Genomic DNA, 5,753 nt, shown 5'->3' with positions numbered 1-5,753 from the left:
CTAGGTTTTGTCAACATAGGTAAGGCCGAACTGAAGCCCACCGCTTCGGCCACTAGTGAAACTTTTATGCAGGCGAAGTAAGGATTGGAGGAAGTTCATTCTTGATTATCTGCAAAGTCCTAGTGAAAGGGTGAACAATATGGTTTGGAAGATGGTTTTGATCTATGGAACCTTATCACCGGATTGTTATTGAAGTTGGGAAAGTTTCACCCAAGATTGCATCAAAATATTCACACAAGCAATGGCCGATATATAAATATCGCCCTAAGAACATATAAATGGCCGATGGAGTGTTGACATCGTCCTTAGTAAAAGCATCATGCAAGTTATTTTTCGGCACACAAGTTTGCCGAAAAACAGGGGGCATGTGTTGACACTAGATTTTGGCACGGTCAAAAACTTAATTAAGATGGCCTCAAATGGAAAAGTGCTCAAAGTGAGAAAGTTCCGTATCGTCAAAAGGAGAAACTTTGATATTTGGGCCATAGCCATCCGATCACATCTCTAAGGCCGAAGTTGTGTTTGAAGCACTGAGATTTTGTATTCAGAACACTATTCGGCTGATTACGCCCCCAAGATGGCCTCATATGAGAAAAGTTTCTACACATATTGTCTTCGTCTCGTCAAAACGATCGAATTTGATATAAGAAACGTTTAAATCGGAGTTCGTATGCAAAAGTTAGAGCCAAAACAGTGTTCTGCATAAATCTGCCCCGGAAGTTCCGGGCAAAACTTCCGGGGAGGTTCCGGGCTAAACCGAAAGTTTGCACGCGGTGCACCCCGAAAACTGGAATTTTAACATTATTTGCAGATTTGCGTGGCCAGTTTCAACATCAAGATGACCTCGGATGAAAAAGTGATCAACTAAGGAATTTTTCTACATTGCAAGATCTACAACTTTGCTTTTGGGACCATCACGATCCGAAGCCATATGCAACCTGTAGGAGCTGTGCAAGAGGGCAACTTGATGTAATTTTAGCCCGGAAGTTCCGGCTGACCGGAAGTTCCGGCCCTTGTAGTCCGAGTTAGGTTATCTTTTGATGTTTTGGACGGGATTTGAGTCCTTTTCTTGTACGGAAAGTCCAGCCGCCTCATATATATGTAAGAGGTGACGGCCGATTGAATAACAACACACAATCGAACAAATCTATCTACATCTTTTATTACTTTTCCTTCTCCCTTGTTCTTCTTCTTCCTCGTTCTTCGTTCGTTCTTCTTCATTGCAGGGCGGCAAACCTCGAGGCCCTAGGGGCGATCAGGTTGACCTAGGGCAGCCCATAGCCGCCGCGCGCCCTGACGGGTTCCCTCCCGGGGGTGTGGGGTTTCGGGTCTACAAAAGCGCCCGCCGGATTGTCCTGCGTACCGCGCTTCCGGCGGGTCTCCTTCGACGTGAGCTGCGGTGCATCACCCCCGACGTCGAGGGTACACGGTGACGTGTTCGTGTGCGAACACACTTTTTGGCGACTCCGCTGGGGACGAAGCTTTGAACGGTCTCCAGCCCGTTCTTGCTACGAAGAGATCGTGATCTAGGGTTTGCAATCTACAAAGGTAACATGAATACCCAATTCACTTATGTAGATGCAAATAATACATATTTTGTTGCTAGATCGTCTAATTAGCATATTGTATCGGCTAGCCCTAGTTTTATCAATCATGCATCTAATTATGTGCAACAGCCGATTCAGAATAACCTTCATGCTTCAACTTCATATAATTTTCTTGGAGTCCGTGCTAGAGCAATCTCTTCAACCTCGTCGTTTCTCTAACTTTAGCCATCGCGCGGCGGGCGAGGTGGGGGTTTGCCGATAGTCGGTTTCCGTAACTGCGGTCTCACTTGTAAGGCCAACTCCAATGCACGACCCTAAACGAACCTCTGTTTTGCACGAACTCCAACGATAATTTTGACTAGAAAAGCAAGACCAAAGAAAACAAGAACCACAGGAATACATTTTACTACTCCTGTAAGTTGGATTAGTGCCTTCTCGAGGCATTCATTGTTGATCTGCGGAGGCTCGATCTTGCGTGCTTCTTTCTTCTTCGAGTGCAAAGAAGTAGATGTTGCTTCGTCGCATCTAGTCTCATGTCTAGCCTCTATTCTAGTAGGAGTATCAACAAGTGCACTAATCTCATCTCTAGCCTCTGTGCTAGCTAAAAGTGATAGAACATCTACTAAATTGCGCTCTATCAATATATGGATGTACTCTTCTTCCCAATACAAAAACTTGCATCCATTCTACTCCCTCCGTTGCACAATACATGCCTTCTATTTGTCAAAATATATATGTATCTAGACATGTTTTAGTATATAGGTACATCCATTCTTGGACAAATGGAAGTCAAGTATTTTGGAACGGAGGGAGTACACAATAATATTTTTAAGTTAGCACAACTAGTCTAATCCGAGAGCACAACCGAAGATTTGGTCGGGTTCTTCCTCCTTTTGCCAACACGTGGGACATCCAGCATCCAGGTCATGTCATGAAAGAAAATAGAGTGGTAGCTGAAGCCACGAGATGTGCATATTTGGTTAAACTGCAAATACTCCCTCCATTCCCTCCAAAGCAAGAACGGCGAATCCGGCGCCGGAGACATCAACACCCAGACAGTGCCGAAGACAACCCCCTCCAGCAGGATTCAGCGTAGGAGGACGAAGGAGACAACCCTCATGAGAGAGCGGCAGACAGAGAGGTCGAGGACGACAATTATATGCCTCCCTCCGAAGACGAGGCAAGCCTCGACGACGACGAATTCGTCGTGCCAGAGGATCCCATCGAACAAGAGCGTTTCAAACGCAGGCTTATGGCCACGGCGAGCAGCCTCAAGAAAAAACAGCAACAGCTTAGAGCTGACCAAGACTTGCTAGCCGACAGATGGACTGAAGTCCTGGCGGCCGAAGAGCATGAACTCGAACGCCCCTCCAAGAGTTACCCAAAGCGCAGGCTGCTACCCCAACTATAGGAGGAAGCAACTAAACCTACATCACCAGCGTACGATGCGCCCGATCGGCCACCCCTTGGCCGCGACAGAGAGGCCTTTCGGCCCTCAATCCAAGGCGCACCCCGGCGCCGCTCTAAGAATACCAGAGCACGGGGAAATGCAACAGACCTGCGAGACATATTGGAGTATAAGGCAAGGCAAACAAGATCGATCTACGGATCACGTGGGCGCCCCACATCACGTGACGATAACCGTCACGCCGGATATGATAAATAGAGCCAGGCCGAATACAATAGACAAAGCTCATCCGAGCTGCGTCGTGATATAGCCCAGTATAGGGGCGCCGCACACCCACTATGCTTCACATACGGAGTAATGGATCATCAAATCCCCGAGGGTTTTAAACCCGTAAACATCGAATCATACGATGGCACAACTGATCCCGTGGTATGGATCAAGGATTATCTCCTTCATATCCACATGGCCCGTGGTGATGATCTACACGCCATCAAATACCTCCTGCTCAAGCTTAAAGGACCAGCTCGGCATTGGATTAACAGCTTGCCAGCAGAATCAATTAGTTGCTGGGAGGACCTGGAATCTGCGTTCCTTGACAACTTCCAGGGCACTTATGTGCGACCACCAGACGCCGATGACCTAAGCCACATAATCCAGCAGCCAGAGGAATTGGCCAGACAATTCTGGACACGGTTCCTAACCAAGAAAAATCAAATAGTCGACTGTCCGGACGTCGAGGCCCTTGCAGCCTTCAGGCACAACATCCGAGACGAATGGCTTGCTCGGCACCTAGGACATGAAAAGCCGAAATCTATGGCAGCCCTCACGACACTCATAACCCGCTTCTGCGCGGGAGAAGACAGCTGGCTAGCTCGTAGCAATAACATAACCAAGAGCCCTGGCAATTCGGATACCAAGGACAACAACGGCAGGTCACGTCGCAACAAGCACAAGCGCCGCATTAACAGCGACAACACTAAGGATACGGCAGTTAATGCCGGATTCAAGGCTCCAAACCCGGTCAGTGGAAGAAGCCATTCAAAAGAAACCCTCCGGGCCCATCCAGTTTAGACCCGATACTCGATTGCTCGTGCCAGATACACGGCACCCCCGAACAACCACACCAACAGGGATTGTTGGGTGTTCAAGTAGGCAGGCAAGTTAAGTGCCGAAACCAGAGACAAGGGGCTGCATAGCGAGGACGAGGAGGGGCCCCGGCCACCGAACAACAGAGGACAGAAGGGCTTCCCCCCGCAAGTGCGGACGGTGAACATGATATACGCAACCCATATCCCCAAAAGGGAGCGAAAGCGTGCTCTGAAGGACGTCTATGCGTTGGAGCCGGTCGCCCCAAAGTTCAACCCATGGTCCTCCTGCCCGATCACTTTTGATCGAAGGGACCACCCCACTAGCATTCGTCACGGCGGATTCGCTGCATTGGTCCTAGACCCAATCATTGACGGATTTCACCTCACTAGAGTCCTCATGGACGGCGGTAGCAGCCTGAACCTGCTTTATCAGGATATAGTGCAAAAAATGGGTATAGATCCCTCAAGGATTAAACCAACAAAGACAACCTTTAAAGGAGTCATACCAGGTGTAGAAGCCAGCTGTACAGGCTCGGTTACACTCGAAGTGGTCTTCGGATCCCCGGATAATTTCCGAAGCGAAGAGTTAATCTTCGACATAGTCCCATTCCGCAGTGGCTATCACGCCCTGCTCGGACAAACCGCATTCGCAAAATTCAATGCGGTGCCACACTACGCATATCTCAAGCTCAAGATGCCAGGCCCTCGCGAAGTCATCACGGTAAATGGAAACACCGAACGCTCTCTCCGAACGGAGGAACACACGGCGGCCCTGGCGGCGGAAGTACAGAGTAGCCTCTCAAGGCAATTCCCCAATCCAGGTGTTAAACGTCCGGACAACGTCAAGCGCGCCCGAAGTAACCTTCAACAACACCGGCTGGCACGTTCCGAGCAAGCATAGCAGTGCGGCCCCAACCCCAGCCCTCGCCAAATGGCGATATCGCTACCACGCGTACATAATTACGCTTTGGAAATACCATGGGCATAAGGGGAGGGGCACGACTATGGCATGCCCAGAATGCGGCTCAACCGCACTAAGGGGCTCCCTATTTTGCCGTTTCTTTTATTATTATTATTATATACTTTCAAGACCCACCTATTCGGAAGGCCTGCCCGGCAATACACTCGCCGAACACACGATGCAACAGCCAGGGAGAGAACAAGCCACGTCAAATGTCCAGGTGGTCTCTATAACGAGCTAAATACCTGTTTTACTTAAAGTCCAGCAGCTTGCCCCTGGAGGGGGACATGTTAAATAATCCCATCTCTTGCTTATCGCACTATTTGTATCGTTCTGCTTTCATAGCAGCCCTTTTTAATAAGCAATACATAGTTCTTATTGTATTCATCTATTTTTATACAAATATGTTCAGTCATGACATTATGCAACCGTACACTTTGGTACGGCCGATACACCAGGGGCTTAAGCACCCCATAACATGGTGCGAGAAGACCGAACACTCTCATGAGTGTGGCACCCCGAACTTATAGCACTATATGCATTGGCTCCGAATCATGTCTTGGGTCAATAGTTGGGTTTGCCCGGCTCCCATGTTTTGGTACCTACGTTCCGCAATGTTGGCTAAGGTAGCGCTAGGAGAACTACTGCGATTGTGCCCCAGTTGAGCTGAGTTAACACCTCAGTAGAGAAAGCTAAAACTGACCGTCATGATAGTGCGAGAGACCGGTCGCTGTTCGCGAGGTTTTTCG

This window comes from Triticum dicoccoides, chromosome 7B (genome assembly GCF_002162155.2).
Source record: "Triticum dicoccoides isolate Atlit2015 ecotype Zavitan chromosome 7B, WEW_v2.0, whole genome shotgun sequence".
In the NCBI taxonomy this organism is placed as follows: Eukaryota; Viridiplantae; Streptophyta; class Magnoliopsida; order Poales; family Poaceae; genus Triticum; species Triticum dicoccoides.
The sequence above is the reverse complement of the archived record's forward strand: the minus strand, read 5'-3'. Positions refer to the sequence as shown.